This window comes from Haliotis rubra, unplaced genomic scaffold (genome assembly GCF_003918875.1).
Source record: "Haliotis rubra isolate DU_JTF1 unplaced genomic scaffold, ASM391887v1 Scf89, whole genome shotgun sequence".
NCBI lineage: Eukaryota > Metazoa > Mollusca > Gastropoda > Lepetellida > Haliotidae > Haliotis > Haliotis rubra.
The window spans coordinates 786,994-808,481 of NW_025767623.1; the positions used below are offsets into that span (position 1 = coordinate 786,994).

Genomic DNA, 21,488 nt, shown 5'->3' on the forward strand with positions numbered 1-21,488 from the left:
ATTTCACGGCTCTGGGAGAGATATCGCCGGCAGAATTCGGTAGCATAATGCCCCTCGTAGTGGGCGACCTCGAGCGACCACTGCGGCGCAGGATCGCTACATCCGGGTACATCAGCTGCGTCATCGAACAGCTACGGCGACCAGTACCGCTCGACAAATACCCGGATTGAGGAGGTTTTCTGCACAGACCGTCAGGAACAGGTTGAGAGAGGCTGGTTTACGTGCCAGAAGACCTTATTTTGGCCCTGTGCTTCGACAACAACATCGTCGACATCGAGTTCAATGGTACACCAACGTTCAGGCCTGGAACCTACCGAATTGGCGTAGAATCTGGTTCAGTGATGAATCACGATTTCTATTGGAACGACGCGATTGAAGAATGCGGGTGTACAGACGTCGACGTGAACGTTTCGCCGACGCTTGCGTTCGCCAGGTGGACAGATTCGGCCGGGACAGTGTTATGATGTGGGGAGTGATCACCTGCCGTAGGAGAAGTGATTTGGTGATGATCCAGGGCAACCTGACAGCTCAACGGTACTGTGACGAAATCCTACGCCCACACCTCCTTCCAATCATTGATCGCCAGAGGGAGATGTTTCAACAGGACAATGCCAGGCCCCACACAGCACGTCACACTAGAGACTTCCTCCAGAACCACAACATCAATGTGCCCCCCTGGCCCTCAAGATCACCGGACTTAAACCCGATCGAACATCTGTGGCATGCCCTGGACGGACGGGTGCGACGCCGTAACCCTCAGCCCCAGACACTTCAGCAACTCGCACAGGCACTACAGGTAGAGTGGGCTGCGATTGGGCAACACGAGATTCTGAGACTTATTCGTTCGATGCCGAGGCAATGCCGTGCAGTTTTGGATGCCCACAGTGGTCACACGAGGTATTGACTTCAGCGCCACCACATGTCTCCATGTGACAGTCAAACTGACTTTCCTCGAGTTGGTGCCAAAGACGGATAAGTCTGCATTCCCAGTGTGCAATTTTGCTATATTTCATTGACTCATAAAGCCTACAAGATGTTTTTTAAAATAAACATAAAAATACCGTTGAAATTCCTATATGCGTTTCTTTTTGGGGAGAGTATAAAAGCCCGACCGGCTTTATCAATGGGGGTGTTAACCGCTTTTCTGCCAGTACTTGACCACTGCACCTTCCTCGAGTTTGTCCATTTTTGGAAGGCTATATATTATATTGATATTTTAGTCGAAATGCGCAGAATTAACGATAATTAGCGCCCCCTTGTGCTCGTTTTAACTGTAGTTTACAACATGCAAAATTTAATTTTCAGTTTAAGTCCGAGACGTGTCATCAAGGAAGTTTTCTGCTTTACTAATGAACTTTACAACAAAACACCTAGATGAATGGCTGGTTTAGTTTGTTTTTTATTCCACTTTTTTTGTTGTACAGCAAATCATACATGTCATACATAATATGTCATTTAGCATATGCTTCATTGAAAACAGACTGTTTATGGCAACACGAGCAATGTCATCTATCGAGAAGCAGTTTCATCAAAAGAGTAACTGGATAAAATGGTTCAAACAACCTGCTTATGGCAACTGGACCAATGCTATACATCGAGAAACAAGGTTTCAGCAAAAGGAGTAATTAAATAGAGTGGTTCAAACATACCACTTATGGCGGCTGGACCAATGTCATACATCGATAGACAAAGTTTCATTGAAAAGGGTAATTGAATAGAGTGGTATAACCAATGTCATACATCGATACACAAAGATTCGTTGAAAAGGGTAATAAATAGAGTGGTTAAGAAACATACTGCGTATGGCAACTGGACCATACATCGAGAAACAAGGTTCCATCGAAAAGGGTAATTGAATAGAGTTGTTAAGAGACAAACTGCTTTATGGCAACTGGACCATACATCAATAAACAAAGTTTCATTGATAATAGTAATTGAATAAAGTCGTTCAAAACATACCACATATAGCAGATGGACTAATGTCATACAACGATAAACAAAGTTTCATCGAAAAGGGTAATTGAATAGAGTGGTTCAAACAACCAAGTTATGGCAACTGGATCAATGTTGTGCATCGATAGAACGAAGTTTCATCGAAAAGAGTAGTTGAATATATTGGTCAAACAAACAACTTATGGCAACTGGACCAAAATTTAACAAATTTGTTGTAATCACAGTTAGAGTAAGCTATGGCTTTTGTTATGCTATAGTAATTTGTTAACTCCCTCTGGATCGAAGCAAAGGAAAGTTTTCCTCGTTTAACATAAACTTTGAAAATTGTGTTTTTTATTACGAGACAGATTACGTTTAAAGGGTCATTTCTTTTAGAAGGAAAGCCCAACAAAATTGTTTCATTAGTAAACTGTATATTGATTTCCGCCTTGCTGTTTACCCAGTTTTGGACTTCAATCCAGATTGAGTTCACAATTTCACAATTTCACAATTCCATAAAACATGACAAATATCTGCTATGAACTTATGACAAGTTGTACAGATAGGAGAGTTTTGGTATCCAATCTTAAACAAATATTTTCCAACTGGAAGGATTCGGTTAATAAGTTTATATTGAAACCACCGTAATTGAACACTATCAGTTGATCGAAATGGAATTTCATTAATATTCCCCCATTCCATATCTGTATATTGTTTTACTATTTCTTTCTCCCATTGTTGATTGGCTGAAGTCTTCTGGAACTTGGATCCTAATAACACATTAAAGTAATATTTTGAGCCCTTTTTGGTATTCAGGAGCAAACGAATGTAAAATGGTAATAATGGTGCTGTTAATGGTATTATTATCGTCATAATCAAGCTCGTTTAAAGATTTATTCAAAGCCTTTTTTACCCCGTGAAACGTTAAATAATTGGAGGAAATATTGTACTTATTTTTGAAATCTAGGTATGAAAGAGTTTGACCATCCTGATCTATCAAATCATTGATATATTTTACTCCGGCTTCCTCCCATTGTTTAATAAATATCAATATTTTTATCAATCTTAACATTATCATTATACCATGTATACTGTGAGTACGCATCCTTTCGTGTTTTCTTATGCTTATTCAGGAAAAGAGCCCAGGATGATAAAACATCTCGCCAGAAGGGGTTTCTTATGTTGTTAATGATATTATCTCTTATATAGACTGCATCCATTTCTAGCATATTACTTGGAATAGTATTTGATTCATAAAGAAATAATTGGTGTATTGTGTTCGAGAAGGTAAATCGTCTAAGACATGAAATCTTTTGAGAAGCAATTACATCCCTTGCAAATGGAGTATTGAAACCCCCGTCCGGAATATTGCATATTACCCTGTTCCTTTTAATCTTATCGGGTTTTTCGTTCCAAATAAATCGAAAGCAATTTGCTTGGAAATTTTGTATTACAGTTTCTGGTGGTGTAGGAACGGTAGAAAATAAGAGATTAAGTTTTTGTAACAATAAGGATTTTAGTACTGTGTTAACGTTCTACATTTCCACATTTTCATTAAATTTTCAATTTCTTTAAATTTTTCGTTGTAATTAGCATCTACCATATTCTCAAGATCAATGTCAAATTTGATACCCAGTAACTTAAATGTTTCAGTCCAGTCCATTTTACAGTTCTTCAATAGATTCATTCGGCTACGTTTTTTGGAGCCGATCCAAATCAACTTTGTTTTATCAATGTTAATTTTTAAACCAGAAAAACGTGCAAAAAAGGTTAATGTATTCACGACTGCTTGCAAGCACCTTTCAGTACCATCTAACATTAAGGAAGTATCATCTGCGAACTGCGCTAATAATTGTTCAATAGATCCAATCTTTAATCCTCTGATAGATTTATTGCTTTTAAGTAATCTGGTTAATATTTCAGTGCATACTATGAAAATATATGGAGAGATTGGGTCTCCTTGGCGACAACCTCGACTTAGTTTAAAAAAGGGACTAGCAAAACCATTTACTAATACACAGGATTCAGAATTTTTATAGAGCAGTTTTATCCATTTTCGAATGGGAGGGCCGAAATTAAAAAAAGCGAAAACGTTTTGAATAAATCGCCAGTCTAAAGAATCGAAAGCCTTTTCGAAATCAATAAGCATTAACAAGCCTGGAATCTGATAGGTATCCACATATTCCATAACGTAATACACTTGTCTTGTAACCTCTCCCATATATCTACCCTTTATGAAGCCTTTTTGTTCCTCACTGATAAATGTGGTTAAAGTCGGTTTTATTCTCTCTGCTATAGCTGGCTGGTTTAGTTGATCCATGTATCAAAATCCAACGTGCACTCCACCCTTTAAAGCCAGGGCTTATGTAATTCTACGGAACTTCCTTCAACACATTGTGTAAGTTGATCAATGTATCAAAATCCCACTCGACCCTTTAAAGCCAGGGCCTATGTAATTCTACGGAACTTCCTTCAACACATTGTGTTAGTTGATCCATGTATCAAAATCCCACTCGACCCATTAAAGCCAGGGCTTATGTAATTCTACGGCACTTCCTTCAACACATTGTGTTAGTTGATCCATGTATCAAAATCCCACTCGATCCATTAAAGCCAGGGCTTATGTAATTCTACGGCACTTCCTTCAACACATTGTGTTAGTTGATCCATGTATCAAAATCCCACTCGACCCTTTAACGTCAGGGCCTGTGTGATTCTACGGAACTTCGTTCACCACATTGTGTAAATAGCTGTGTAAATACTTGATAAAAATGCACTTTGTATTCTGGATGTGTCCGGACTTTTATCAAAGCTTGATGATTATGACTGTTGTCGGTTTCTAAAATCACATGAAATCATCGAGTAAACTGAAACATGGACGAATGGTTTTGATCTGAAATCTGTTTTTGCTGACTATATCAGTTATATGAAGGATGCTGAGAAAACATTTAAAGCCGGTAGACTGTCCAGAGGCATTCTTTTACTTATAGAATTTTACCTAATTGGTAAAATCTGTTGTGGTGTTTGGGCAGTTTTATACATTGATATAATGAATGGAAGATGTGAGGGTGAACAGGGTGTGGGTGATTATACATTCACTGGACGTAATGGGGCAACTTGATTGATGATGTAACATGTTCTCCGGAACTATTTCAACACTGTGAGTGAGTGAGTGAGTGAGTTTGGTTTTACGCCGCTTTTAGCAATTTTTCAGCACTGTTACGGCGGGGGACACCCGAAATGGACTTCACATATTGTACCCAATCGGGGTATCAAACCCGGAGCTTCGACGTGACGAGCGAACACTTTAACCACTAGGCTACCCCACCGCCCCAATGAATGTTGAAGTAAATTGTGTTTGTTATTGGCATTTGTTTGTATTAAATGAGCAAAACACCTGTGCCACTATTGGTCTTACTTGTAATTTTAAATTTAGAAAGAGTGACACCTGCAATACATATTTATAAACTCAACTTATTTTCGTCCAACATGTACACAATTGTTATACATCTAACTATCCGTATTTGTGTCATTTCAATGTAGCATAGTCCTCTGAAAATCAGGTGAAAGTACATCAGGTGAAAGTTGAATAAACGCTGTTATAAATTCAAATTTCACTTCATGTTTCAAAACAGACATTCGAAAAATGTCCCATATCGCTTTTCCGACAATGTGAGGCAAGCAAATACAGAATATGCAGTAAATCATGGGTTTGATCATACTTGGTAACCCCCCTACCCTCTGAATAGAAAATGGTATTGCTGGAATATTGCTACAATTGGCGTAAAACCCAACCCAACTCACACACTCAATACAAAATTCCCTCAACAAAATAATAAGCACCTGTATAGCAAACAGGATTTAATTAACATTAGATACAAGTGTACATGAGAATCAAACAGGTTTAATACATGTATGAGTGAAAATATAAGACTTCTCTGATATAGTCTTTGAAACCAGAAAGTTAAATACACCTGGCCTATTATTACTAATTCATCTCCAAAACATTTATAATACAGGTAATGAAAGCGTTTGGATTTGGGCTCAACATTATCAAATGAATTCAAATTCTGGTAATACAGCTGCTGTGATACAAATGGGCACATTTCTTCCTTTTTCCATCAGAAACGATGATGAAGACAGGGTCTTCCCTTATTTATTTGTCCTAGCAGTTGAAATATTAGGCTCTATGATAAGGTCAATATATAGGGTATAACACTTTTTGATATAGAACATTGACTTGGACAATATGCTGATGATACACAACTATATTTGGACGCGTCTGACAAAAAGCTTCAATGCTGCATGTAATGAAAAGAGTTCCTTCCGTTCCCCAACCCTAAACCTAGCTCTAAACCTAACCCTAAACCTAACCCTGACTTAATTTTTTTGGGACTTTTTAGTCATTTTGTGAGTTCTCTAGTAATTGTTGTGTCAAGTTTTGTTAATAATTTTAGTATATTTATAAATAGTATTTGGGATGGGGGAACGGGAGGAACTCTTACCCATTTAATTCTATGATATGTCAGGACTCAAAATAAACACAATGACAGGTAGTGGAGACACAGGACTCACTCTGAATGTTTCTCTTAAAAAGAACATATTAATATATTACTCGCCAGTTGGCTAGTTGTCAAAACTGTAGCAATTTCTACTCTAGTAATATCTTCCCTGCACTTCCTAACCCACCTAAAACAGTCATTGATCAACTCGATAAAATAATCTATAGATTCATATGGAATAACAAAAATCATAAGATGAGGATGGAGGCCTTAGAATGATTGACATAGAATGTTTCATCAATGCTTTGAAATTTTCATCACTGAAAATTTCAAGCTTTTATCATAGTCGTGTCTCGCTTAGTAGTATATACAATGATTGTCCGAGATCAATTCCAAGAAAAGCCTCTGTAAAGCTTTATTTATGAAATAAAGCTTTTGTCAGGCCCTTAGATCTTGCCGCCAATGTATATACTACTTTTGAATACCCAGTTACCTTCCCGGTCACTATGACCGCGAACTAGCACTTTCCTGATCACGTGGCACTATTGTGCCCGCCCTATGTCGTGTTGACCTCAATGAAACAGTTTAATGTGAATCGCCTATGATCTCTTTGGTGTTCGTAATGAAGGCTTGCTGGGCTTTTCGTACCCCTTGTTCTATGTACTTTTTTTCTCGTCTTCGCTGATAGCAGACTTACGAGACTTGGACCGGATTTCTTGTTTCATCTTACAGTACTTGTCGAGTTCAGAGAGTATTGAACGAAATTCCTCCTCTGAGATCTTACTGTCAGTGAGTGCTGTGGAAATACGCTCACTTACCATGTTCAGCTTTGCTTCAGCTAGAACCCTGATCTCGTTGTGTTTCAATGCCTTACGGTGCAGTCTGCGTGATGCAAACTTAAACACCACCCCTACCACCCCTACCACCCCAGCTGTTATTTCAATGCCTAGCACTATAGGTGCGGCCACGATGGTGGCCAACAACCCAACACCTGCCGCCCCTAGTCCCATGCTGGTTGTCGTAAAGTAGTATCAGCCCCATCCACGATATTGAAAGCTCTATGGTACTTCTTACATAGTGCTTTCCACGTTTTACATCACATAACTGCCTCAAGCGGAATCTGTCTACGGTTTCCAGTGTCTTTGCTACGTCCTCTACGACTGGGTACAGGCCCATCCTGTGCATATAATATATTCTATGAGATACTTTTTAATTGTGTTTCCCTTATATTATCCTCAATATATTTGAGACTTATAAGTCTTACCCCATTACCCAGGTAAATAGGTGAGAGTTCAATAGGCGCCTTTACGTCCACATTAACCCCATGGAGGTTTGATTTGGTGTATGCCGGATTCCCGCGGCCTAGCATCTCACCGTTTTTTATGATGATACGGCAAGGTTGGTAAGCGCCCTCGATGGTCAAGTTTATTGTTACCCCAGGTAAAAGTTGGTGTTATATCCTGAAGGTGGTGCAGATAAAATTCTTAGACGAGCGTGTAGTATAGTTCCATATATTGGGAATCGGGTGCGTCAAACCTTAACTCTGTTCCATCGGGTGCACTTATCATGTTACTCGGGCCCCATGGTGCTAAATGAGTTTCTATAGCCCACATATAATTCGGGATGAAAGACCCGATTAAGATACCATTGTTTCTAATTTGGGTGACACGCCTATGTTCATCTAAAGAGATGTAAGGTGCGGTGAGGGTCATGTTGATCAACCATTCGGGTTCTTTATAGTCTGCTAGGGACACCCGCCTATACACGTTGTCTTTCAAGTGTAGGACGTACAAGGTGTCTTCCTCGCCGGGCAGATCGAATCCCTCCGTGTCTCCTAGGTCGTTAAGCGTGACGTTGGGCTGGTGACTAGTCATTGTTATATTACTATCATAAGATAGTTTCCAACTGTTTTTCTGATAATTTCTCAGGGGCGCACTTCACCCCCATGAAGTGTATGTTGTCGGGTAAGAAGATCTTGGTGAGTGATATCGTGTCTTCCACGGTCACGGTGACCCCCTGCAGATTGGTGTGGGAGTCGACACCCACCCGCACGTAAACAGTGCAAACGTCATACTGGTGTTGTTTCCCCCACCGGAGTTTGATCCCCTTTACAACTTCGACTTCACGCTGTGGTTCACCTAGGTAGACTTGGATGACCAGCGTGGAGTTCGCCGGTAGACTCTCCAGGATGTTGACCACACCTTCGAATTCAGACACCAACTGCAATGTCACGTTTTGCGCCCCAGGCTTGCTTGACAGCATGTGGGCTGTAGCACTCGAGACTGGGCTGATGACTACGCTACGCCTCTGCGTCGGGACGTAAGCCACGAGCAGGGTTCCGTTGTTCACGACTTTGTTTAGGTAGTTGTCTTTGTTTTCCATGAACACGTAGGGGGAGCCGAGCCTAATGTTGAGAAACCAATCTACTCGAGTGGGTAACAACACCCACTTGTCGTCATCGGTGAAGACGAGGGTATACTGCTTGTTTCGAGCAACGGGCGTGGCCTCGACGTCGCCTAGGTCGAACAGTTTGCTGCCAACGAACGCTGGGTATAACATCCATCTATCATCATCACTGCGGACTAGGGCGTACCGAGTGTTGCTGTTCGTTCCTTCGGTATTGATGATATCACTTAAGTTACTGTCGGATCATCCGGCGGGGACTTCAACGCGTTTGTAAATGTTATTTTTAAGTTGCTAGGCGTACAGTTTACCGTCTATTCCTGGGGCGTCGAACCCGTGTGTGTCCCCGAGGTCGGAGATCCCTACATTGACGCATCTCTTCACCCTTCCGGGACCTTCTGCGGCAGTCATCTTACGTGCAGCGTTATGCTGAGTTATCCTATATTAACAGGATTATGCTTTATATCTAACACTGATATTATCAACTCAGGGATGGTGCCCCGAGTTAACCTCTTGTACGCGGTGAAAACGACTCGGTTCTGCCGTCGTTGTATTTCTCCGTTTTCACCGGTACGGCTCTCAGTATCGTGGAAGGGTGGCCACCTTGAATGTTGTCCGTTGTGCTCAACTGGTCGAGATGAATGCATAGCTCTCGGTACGGTACTAGGTCGGGTAACTTCGTGCCTGTGACGGTAGTTGTGGGTTTTATCTCATCAGGCGACATCCCGAGTGTCCTCGCCAATGGTCGGCCGAGCCTCAAGGGGTTTATTCCGTTGTTGGTTAACACCACTGTGCTGTTTGAGTTGTTCATCTTGAGTTCGGGTACCAAGGGTTTGAAGACCTCGTCGCTTAGCGAGCACACGCTGTAGTAGCCGTCAGTTATCTGACGAACAGCTTGTTGTTGCTGGCGTTGATGTTAGTCCATCGCGGTAGGTAGGTGATATCGCAGAGTGCGACTTCGAGTTGGCCCGACGTGTTATTGATCGCATACATCATCTGAACGGACTCGCCGCTCGTTATTGCTGGAAGTGTTACGTACATGTTAGAGTAAATACCCATTATATAATACTTTAAAAATGTACAAACCGGGAGTGTTTTACCCTTAACTGGACATAGATTTCCCGCACATGAAGATCGTGGTCGCTGCTGGGTTGTATTTGGGAGCCCCGTTCATAGATGTGTTCGACCGGTATAAGGTTTCAGTGACTAACGTCAAGGCAGTCCCTGCCTGGTTCAACACCCCTATGCAGTTCTGGGGTGTGGCTCAACATTGACCGACACTCGGCGGGGACCGCTGAGCCAGTCTGTGTTCACGTTTCACGTGTACTACCAGGTCAGGCGTATCCTCAAAGAGATCAGCGCTCCGCTCCCCCAGGACAAAGCATGGGACGCAGTAAACAACCCGTACGATCGACGGGCCTACGAACGCGTTTGCAATGAATTCGAACTAGACCCGAAGACGGATTGGCGTTTGCCAGGGCCGAACCACGGGTTGGGTATTCAATATGATGGGGGGCGACCCGTGAAAGAAGTCAGTGATGATTTACTGAAACGAGATGTACTACGCCAGGACTTTGCTTTGTTGAGTAATGAATGGCGAGATGACCGTATGAACTTTAAAGGTGGTGTTGCTTTCACCGTACAGAAAGTGGAGCAGCCCACCGCAGATGATTGGAAAATGTTCATGCTGGACACGTCGAAAGGATTTACTCGTGCTGGTGTCACCAGATTGAACGACTCGACTCGAACGTACGTGTGGGCGCTGTTAGGTGCGCAGACGCAAACGCGTTCCAGCATCATCGGTACGGGTACTGCTTTAGACGCGCAGAAACAGTTCGTGTCCAACGTCGAGGATGCCATCTCCGCCCCGGTCAATCTACCAGGTGCCATCCGACAATACCAAGACGTGTTGGAATATGGCCGGTCGAAAGTCGACTATGTGTTCGACGTAGGACTGTACATGGCTCCAAGCGACATGCAACTGAGAATCAACAAGGTGGTGGGCTACAACAACAAAATCGTCGTAGACACGGCCGACCAAAGTTGAGTGTCAACCCAGACATCAATGTCCCCCACATACCACCCCCCACGACCAGTGAAACGGGTATAGTCGTACCACCCCCAGAGCCTAGGGTTCAACCCACACACACACAACCCCAACCCCTACACGTGCAGGCATCCAATCAGCAGCACATCGGCCGTAAAACAGCACTGGTGGTCGGGGGGATCGCGGTTGGTTTGGGTCTCATTTGGTTAAAAATTCCTTAGCCGCTACGTACACCAGACCCACCACGGCGACGATGGCTGCCCACAGGTTTTGACCGAGCCACGTGACAGTTTTAGCTAGCGTGCTCAGCAGCCACGAGACAATGCTACCCAGGATGCCGGGGAGGGCTTCGGCGGCCTTACCAGCGAGTGATTTCAGGTGTTTTTTCCCCCAGTCTCTAACATCACCAGTGGGTGTACCCCCACTTGGGGGTGTGGGTGTGCCCCCTGTCAGCGACATGACCAGGGTTGATATGATGAAGCCCAATGCAGTCAGAATGCTGGCGATAGTAATCCCTTGCTCTCGGAAGAGGATTCGGATCCTGTTGGCAACATGGTATCTTCATTCAGGACTCGATCGATGGTTTCATGCATGCGGCTGATATGCGATCGAAGCTGTTCCCGGTTCGAGGAAGCCGATTCCAACCGAGTCCGTCTCTCATCTTGCAAGTTGCGCAATCGTTTTTCGATGATGGTTTTCAGAGACTCGTCTTCCATCTTACTTTCTCGCAGGTGATGTGCTCATCGATTTCATTCAGTTTCCCCATGTTGTTCACGAGTTCTCCACGTACACGTTTCAAGGCTTCGTCTAGGCCATACCGTACCCTCAGGGGAAATTCGAGACCCGGGAAAGGCTGGTTCCAGTACATGGTCAATATTTTTTCGAGACTGTCTGATGTTTCTTCAGCACGTTGGGGCATATCACCTTCACCGCTGAGTTCACCCCTGGCTGCTTGCAGATCTTGGACGACCTTCGGGGGAAGCTTAGGCCGTGCGCCACCGTAATCTGTGAAGCCTAGTTCATCACGGATCAGCTGACTCCCACGAGGGCGACTGGTGAGTGTTGACAAAGCATACGGTCCTTTCGCGTCTTTTTTCATGATATCGACCCCCGAGTGAGCCCTCAATTGCAGCATGCCCTTCTTATCGATGGTAAACTTGGTATAGTCTCGTCCCCACAGCTTGATGTTGTCTCTCTTTTCAACTGCGTCGTAATAATCGTCGACAGCCGGCTGTACAAGTTCAGCGCTTAAGGGGTTGTTCGTGAATGAGGTTTCCTCCTCCCCGAACGTCTGGGAACTATCATCCCACATATCATCCATCGGGATGTCCTCATGACCGCCTTCAGCCATTATTTATATTAAACTTTTATATTTTATCTATATAACAATGTATGGTAGGAAACTAGATCCTTTCCGAAGATTAAGAGAGCCTTTAGGCGTCAGAGCCGTGCGCCAGTCGGTGACCATCACCAACAATCCCAGCAAGATAGACCAGAACCAAACGCTGCTGGTTAGATTCCCAAACCTGGGTGAGAATGACCTCATCGTACCAGGCACGGTTCGACTGATGTTCAACCTCACGTTGACCTCCGACAACGACAAACGCGAGCTAGTGCGGAACGTAGGTCAAGCCATCATCAAGAAAACCACTATCAAGATCAGCGGTAACGAGGTGCTGAGCATCGACGACAGCGACGTGTTTCACTGCTACGGGGACCTCTGGAAAAGCGAGGGAGAACGCGTCAATGACGTGTACCAAGGTATCAGCAAATCGACTCGGTTGCGTGTGAGGTACGGCTTCATGCAAGACCAGCTAGATAAGATCTCAGAGGGTGAAAAGGCCATCGCCCAAGCGTACGGGAACAGGTTCTGCATGCCGCTCGACTTCGTGTTGCTTACGGGACACGCGCCATTTTACCAGGCCGCGCTGGGTGATAGGCTTGAATACGAGCTCACATTTAATGACTACAGCAAAGTCATGCGTACGCCGAACGGTGATGAAGCCAGTTACGCCATCGACAACATCTCTCTGGAGTTCGACATGGTCACTAGCCAACAGCTGGCCAGGCAGGTTGGAAACCAGTACTTGGGGAAGGTGGCCATCCTGTACGACCGCATACTGAGGCATAGAGCGATCATACGCGATAAGAGCGACACGCTGTGGAACATCAACCTAAACGTGCCGGCGCGATCGATGAAAGTTATCCTAATCGTCCCCGTGGAGGATTACGAGCCGTTCCGAAGGGGCAGCGAGAAGTTTTTCAACCCCGCAATTGAAAAGGTGGAAGTGACCATCGAGGGCGTGCCCAACCAGCTGTTCAGCGCCGGTATGAGGGCACACCAGCAGTGGGATGAGATAACGAAACTACCGACACGGCACCAACACGTCATCAAGGACCTGGACCTATCCTCCGTGCAGATCGGTGAATACCTGACCACCAAGTACGCACTATGGTTGGACATGCGATCCACGGACGATGATCAATTGCACGGCAGCGGTCGCCGCATCGACATCGGCAGCGAGGGGATAGCAATCCAGATTACCAAGAAGGCTCAACCCGCGGGCAAGTTGAAATTATATCTGTATGTTATTATGGACGCGCAACTTAATATAGAGAATGGGAGATTCGTGCAAGCCCTCTATTGTGATCTACCCCGCGACCCGCACTGCGCCATAGTGTGCGGGCAGATGGGCTGTGGGAAGACTGTTTTCGTGCTGGATATGCTGGAGGGGCACTACCGGGATGTGTTTGATAACATCGTTATCATGTGCCCTACTCTGCACATGAATAGAACGTACACGGAAAGACCCTGGGTGATGACGGACCCGGACGTACAGAGAGTCGACCCGGGGACACGTCTGCAGGACTGGTTGAAGGCTTATCACGGAAAATTTAAAGGGGAGTCGACGCTGTTCATACTGGACGACTGCAGCGCTAATCGAGAGATAACAAAAAAGAGAGAGACATGTTATCGTACCTGGCCTTCCCTGGACGGCACGCAAAGCACAGCGTCTGGGTGCTAACACAGAAGTTCAACTCGGTGTTGAAAGGCCTCAGGGAGGAGACGCGATGGGTGTCCTTATTCAACTGCAAGGACAGGGATTCGTTCGAGGAGTGCTTGAGAGAGATGAGCAAACTAGAACGAGAACCGGTGAAGAAACAGCTTGCTGAAATTAAGCATGCTAAGCTCGTGCTCAAGACCAACCAACCCGTGGCCTGTAGGGTGTTTTAGCTTAGCAATGCTTAGCAAATGCTTAGCAAATGCTTAGCAATGCTTAGCAAATGCTAAGTAAAACTTAGCGTTTAGCAGTTATAGTTATGACTTTTTTTTTGAAGTGTTCATCGTGTGCAACTGCTCGAACAACTGTTGGTGCCGCAGGATCAGAGTGACGACAAGCGAGAGAGACTGGTAGCGCTGGCAGTCGGTGGTAAAGCCAAACAATACTTTTGGGACTACACTACCGATAAAATTCACAAAATGTCAGCCGAAGAAATCGATAAGCTGTACGCGAGATACGAGGCTAGACTTGGGGCCGAGATGACAAAGACTATAGGATCGGCTATGACCCAGATCTACACTGGTATAGCATCGTACTTCCTTCCCATTCCCCAGGAACATCGACTTTACCTGTGGGAGGACCTTGAGAAAGACCCGTTTATTGAACACGCCTTGAGCTCTGTCAGCTGCGTGCTGTACCACAAATATGGTATGTTTTTAGACCCGGTGACGGCGGCGATTATCAGGGCGAACCATTGCCAATTTAAGGAGGGAAAAAAATAATAGTAATGGTATACAAGATGGATCAAGAAGTGACTCCGACCCCGATAGGGGAGACCCCAATAGAGGAAACGCCAATGGGGAATCCTCCGGAGGAGAATCTTACAGTCACCAGGAAGAAGAACCCTAAGAGAGTCGCCGCTGGTAGAAAAGGTGGTTTAACCAAACACAAGAGTAACTGCACTCTGTGGATTGCAGGCGCAACTGCTGCCGCGTCTCTCTCATTATTGTTATATAATAAACAACCACCCCCAGCACCACAACCACAATTAGAGGTCAAGCCACATAGTTATAAATATATATTTTTATATCATATACATAATGTCTGAGGGGAAAACGTTCGTCAACAATGCACATCACGCCACTGTGGTCGCCAGTCTAGCCGTAGGGAACGCGCGGTTGACCAAAATGGTGCTTAAACAACCGACTATCAAGCTAGATTTCAACCTGCAGGATATGGGCATGCTCATAATGAACCTCGGTATGGCGATGGCCACCAAGGACAACCTCGTAAAACAAGGGATCATATCGGAAATATTTTGAAGTAAATGTAACTATATATAGGATGGCTACGATCGCCATGATGGTTGGCGGGGCGTTAGTAAATTATTTTCCGGGAGTAATTTCCTCTTCTCGAAACTACGGGTGTCGAACGCGGCGGAGATAGAAGCGGAACGGAAACGGCACGATATAGCCGTAGAGAAACTGCAAGCCGCGCAAGCCGAGTACGCGAGGAAACGTATACAGAGGATCGATTACATTAACGAACAACTCCCGCGTGAGAACCATGCCGTTAAAACATTCGAGAACGTTGAAGACGCAGCGAGAGAATTATACCTGGTAACAGGTAAACAGCTAGAACCACTCCATAAGCCGACACTCACTAAGTACTACACACCATCCCCGGGGCAAAAGAACCGGGAATTGATCTTCATCGCACTGGGCCTAGCAGCGACTGCGTTGGTTGTAAACAATTAGACTAAGTCCCCATATGAGTATACCAAAGATGAGACCTGCCCCGTACCGATGCCAGTACATACTTAGGGGGAAGACCGAGACCTGTGGTAGGAAATGTAGGATGGAGGGGTACTGCTGTTTTCATAGGAGGTGTTTCATAAACTACACGTGTTCCGTGTGCGGTATTGGAGTGAAATGTCACTACTGTTTATATCAACACATGGGACACATCAACTTTCAAATGATTGTTACTACAAAGCTGGATGTCTTCAGAGAACAAGTATTGACTGAATCAGCTAATATATATACGTGTAACCCCAACGTTCTGGAAATAATAAAACGGGAAAGCTATCCTGAACCCAGAATCGATACGATTATTCTAAATATAGCGCTGGAGGAGTTCCCTCCCTTGTTGGCAACCAATTAGAGATTGTAACACATGGATATAACAATGTCTACTGTCTGAGAGCTCAAGCAGATTGCGAGAGAACGAGGTGTAGTGGGTTACTCCCGAATGAGGAGTTGTTGAGATTACTCGACATACAACCCCCTCCCACGGTAACACAACTAAAACTCCGAGCAAAAGAGTTGGGGCTGACGGGTTATTCTCGTATGAGGAAAGCCGACCTAATTGAACGGCTGAACGACCCCGTTCGCCCCCACACTGTGAAACAACTCAAACAGGAGGCTCGAGAGCTGGGGTTAGTAGGTTATTCTCGTATGAGGAAAGCTGACCTAATTGAACTAGAGCTGTTGATCTAGAGTTCATGCGCACTGAGCGCGCTGTAGGTAACTATCTGAGATGATGGCACATGCATGTTGATAAGAACATAGACAACGCCGACGTCAAGCCTCTAATCGCTGATAAAGTTAATGAGGAACTAAACGATTTGGGAAGTATAAAGTTTGTAATCACAGTGAAAATGTCACTCGATAAACAGCAGAATGGGGGGGTCATTGACTACGTTCAGCCTTACTTCCGGGGTAAACAAGAAGTCGTGACTCATACCGAGACTATAGACGAGTCAATCGATATCAGTTTTCAGCAGATACGAGAATACCTTGAACGCTACACGCACATGGGTTCCGGGTGGGTCGTGGATAAAATCGATAAGGTCTATCTAGACATAGCTAACTACGTACCATTAAGAGGGGGGTCGTACCTAGACCAACCCCCCTACTACAAAGCAAAACAGGCCATGGTCAACATCAAAAACAAAGGCAACAACTGTCTGAGATTAGCGATCAGAGCCACTAAGTTCCCGGTTAACGTTAATTCGAACAGGCCTTCTAGCTATCCCCAAGACGATGGGCTCAACTGGGATGGTATAGATGAACCAACCCCCATCTCCCAGATCTCCCGAGTTGAAAAACAGAACGATGACATAGCCATAAACGTATTCGGGCACGAAGGTAACAAAACGATCGTGCACAGGGTCAGCCCACAGGAGGGGCGCAAGACGATCAATATATTCATGATCAGGCGAGGTGGGAAGTACCACTACGCCTGGATCAAAAAACCTCAGCAGGCTGTTGCACGACCAGTCGAAACACGTGGGGAAAATACACTTTTGCGTACGATGCCTACAAGACTTCACACGAGCTGATTTATTAGAATCCCACCGGGAGGATTGCCAAGGTGTGGGGCAGACGGCCATACGAATCGACATGCCCAAGGAAGGCGACAATATCCTAAAATTCGCCAACCACAAGAATCAGATGCCCGTGCCTTACATCATCTACGCCGACTTCGAAGCCTTGATTAAGAACGTCCCGACGCGGCTGAAAAGTTTCTAAAGTGTTTGCAGGAGGAAGAGAAAACTATCAGGAAAGCACTGTACACAGTCGCTCCCATGCGTATGACTCAAGCCGACCGGCTAGCTCACGGCTGCAGCACTCACTGCCATGTGTGTGATAGCCCGCTGAACGGCGATTCGGTGAGAGATCACTGCCATGTCACCGGTAAGTATAGAGGCGCCGCTCACAGCGCGTGCAACCTCAAGCTCAGAATCAACCCCAAGACAATCAACATCCCCGTGGTCTTCCACAACTTGAGAGGGTACGACTCTCATTTGATCATGCAGGCCATCGCGAGGGTTGACGGCAACCTGACGTGCATCCCCAACAACATGGAGAGATACATCTCCTTCAGCTTGAATGTCCTGAGGTTCATAGACTCGGTTCAGTTCCTCCTGTCGTCACTTGACAGTCTGGTCAAGGCCAACGATACCTTCCCCATCACCGATCGATACACCGACGCCGAGACTCGACCCCTGCTGATGAGGAAGGGTGTTTACCCCTACGAGTACATGGAAGGCTGGGCCAAGTTCGCCGAGACCCGACTACCCCCCATCAACCGATTTTACAGCAACCTGACCGACTCGACAATCACCCAAGACGATTACTCGCACGCGATTAACGTATGGAATAAACTGGGCTGTAAGAATCTCGGTGACTACCACGACCTGTACTTGAGAACAGACGTACTCCTGCTAGCCGACGTGTTCGAGACGTTTAGGAGGACGTGTTTTAAGCAGTATCAACTCGACCCCGCATGGTACTACACCAGCCCAGGTCTATCTTGGGATGCCTCGCTGAAGAAAACCGGAGTTAAGCTGGAATTGCTCACCGATTACGACATGCACCTGTTCATTGAGAAAGGCTTGCGAGGTGGGATCTCCATGGCTGCCAAACGCTACGCAAAAGCCAATAATCAATACGTGAAGGGCTACGACTCTAGCAAGCCAACCACTCACATCCTCTACCTCGATGCCAACAACCTGTACGGTTGGGCCATGAGCCAGTATCTACCCACAGATGGATTCGAATGGGCATCACCCGAGATCGATGTTATGAGCATCGCGCCGGATTCGAACAAAGGCTATATCCTCGAAGTGGACTTGGAATACCCCAAGGCATTGCACACATAGCACAACAGCTACCCCCTGGCCCCCGAACGTTTGAGGGTTAACCCAGACTGGATGTCCGAGTACCAACATAACTTGCTGGGTGGGCGGGTGGCAGACGTTGAAAAACTCGTGCCCAACTTAATGAATAAGACCAAGTGCATCGTGCACTATCGCAACCTGCAGCTGTACCTGTCGTTGGGTATGAGGCTGACCAAAATACACAGGGTGCTCATGTTCGACCAGAGCCCCTGGATGGAGCCCTACATCAGAATGAACACGGACCTGCGAAAGCTGGCCACCAGTGACTTCGAGAAAAACCTCTACAAACTCATGAACAACTCGGTGTTCGGTAAGACGATGGAGAACCTGAGGAAACGCGTGACCGTGAAGCTGGTTCGGTCGAAAGAGGAAGACAAGACCGGAGCAAGATATTCACCGACGACCTGGTGGCCCTGCACATGAAGAAAAGCCACATCAAATTCAACCGGCCTGTTTACGTGGGGATGAGCATCCGAGTTGGTTTTGCTAAACCTAAATTGAGTACATAGTCCCAACTTGATTGATCGTTTTGTTTCCAGCTCTGTTTTCAAATGATGAATTATGTCAGGTTGAATTTTCACAATATAATAGTACGGGTCCTTCCCTTCTTCACCCCGGGGAATAAAATCAAATTCCCTCGTATTCCCACTCAACGCTTGTCTAGAGCATGACTGCTGATTATCCGCATTAGTTTTCCTACGTTTAGCCGCCCCTCCACCTCTTTGTTGTTGTGAACTTGGAGAAAAGTGTTTCTGTCTTGTGTGTTTGGTGAGACCTTTCACTGTGGGAAAGGTCTTTGAACAGACACGACACGTGAATGATAATCGGGAACCTGTGTTAAATGGATTGTCTTTGTGTTGACTTTTTAGATGTCTTTGTAATGTATCACTGCGCGAAAACGATTTGGAACAGATTTCACAATCAAAACGTTTGTTACAGGGACCACAGTTTCTTTGATTTCTAACGAGCGAACGTTTGTGACCAAAGATATTTTGACAAAACTCACAAGTGAATACGGGTGTAGTAAATGGGGTAGACAGTTTTAAAGAGGGTCTAGCAAACAAGGTAATGGACAGATTATATTTTCTGCAATCAATAAAAACAACAAACAAATTGAATTGTCTAGCTTTCATGAGGACAACATAATGATTCAGCAAAAATATATAAACTTGTTCTTCACACAAACACACACACACACACACACACACACACTCGCGCACAATATGCATCTTTATACAATAGTTACTGTGCCTTTTACATTTTCAGTATTTTTATTTATTGTTGTTATTGATTCTGTTGAAATGATTGCTCAATCCTGTCTGCTATATCATCATGATGCAATCTCCTGAAAGCTTCTATCACTTGACCTAAATTGTTCTGCCTGATGACAATGCACATCAAGTCTCGATTGGATTCAATCCTACCACATTGTTTCAAAGTAGCTCTTTGGTCGGTATAACATGCGAACGTAATCATTCCTTTTTCAAACAAAACGTCGAGAAAGAATGGGGTTTCTAAATTATGTACGATGTAAGTCGAATTGACTTGAATTGCATTAAATTCTATTGATATCATTTTAGTTGTTTATTATCGACTCCACAAGACAAAGATAAAAAATTAATGTGGTCTAGCAAACAATGCAGGTGAGTGGGAGAATATTCTGAAATATTGTGAAAACTAAATTGTTAAGAAATGTCTTGTCATTGAGCATAAATGTGACACTTATTGAAGTAAAGTAATACTTGTGTTATTCTAACACGTTTGACAGTATGATTTCAATATATATATATTATGACAGTTTAAAATTAAAACTCTTACCTTTCAAACAAAGAATATGTCTATTCAACCTGAAAAGAAATTCAAACTCCTGAGGCACCTTCTGGTAAGTGAGTAGAAAGGTGGATGGCACAGATATGACCAATGTTCGTGCATGGAGCTCGAGAGACTAATGTGAGACTGAGATCCGAACTCCCCACATTTTATATTTCGTACAATATTGGGGTACAAGGCACAACACATTTGAATACTCTTTATTTAAACCTGTGTTCAGACAGACAGCTATTTGAAATACAGACGTGCTCTTGTTCAGTTTAGATCGAGGTTTCATAAACTACGAAAGAAACAGGTAGGCATGTTGGAGAGGCTAGGATAGAGTTTATAATATCTGTAAACTGTTATATATAAAAGATGAATATCACTACTGGTTTATTTGTCATAAACGTCACGCATTGGGACGTGTGTACATCCCTTCACTACTTTTATGAATATCCATAAATTTGATGAGCTTTTGAAGCATCAAATGCAAGCAAGCGGCTTGAAACATTTGTCTGTTTATACACACCAGTCTATGTTACTGAAACAGTTTATATTACAATTTACTTTCTCATATGTGTAGGGCGGTGGGGTAGCCTAGTGGTTAAAGCGTTGGCTCGTCACGCCGAAGGCCCGGGTTCGATTCCCCACATGGGCACAATATGTTAAGCCCATTTCTGGTGTCCCCCGCCGTGATATTGCTGGAATATTGCTAAAAGCGGCGTAAAACTAAACTCAGTCAGTCAGTCATATGTGTAATTCTCAATATGAAAACCTGGGTCTATGGTCAATATTACTTCCTGAAATAAACCATTTGATTGATGGAAAATTGAAAACATATCACGGGATTACTTGAGGTCCGTATCTGAACTAAATACACTATATCCATTTGGGCATAGATTAACATACATTTTAACACACCGTCCTCGTCTATTTGCTGACACGAGAGTTACACAAAGCGTACAATACAGGCTTTCATCTCGCACAGACATAAGGCCAACCACTGCTGATGCAATAAAAACATCGTGACGATTGTCTTTTCTCCTCATAAACCTGTCAAAAATATACCGCACGAAGAGAGGTTTCAACGTTCGGTGATTCGTAAA

The 21,488-nt window shown here is 44.5% G+C and overlaps 1 long non-coding RNA gene across 1 annotated transcript; it reads right to left on the bottom strand.

Moving 5' to 3' along the window:
* Positions 1–1,663: 1,663 nt before the first annotated feature.
* LOC124263573 lies at positions 1,664–20,598 on the bottom strand. Its single transcript, XR_006894890.1, has 3 exons — positions 20,588–20,598; positions 7,540–7,542; positions 1,664–2,221 (listed from the first exon to the last, which is right to left on the bottom strand). It is a non-coding gene; the product is annotated as an uncharacterized LOC124263573 (long non-coding RNA).
* Positions 20,599–21,488: the final 890 nt, after the last annotated feature.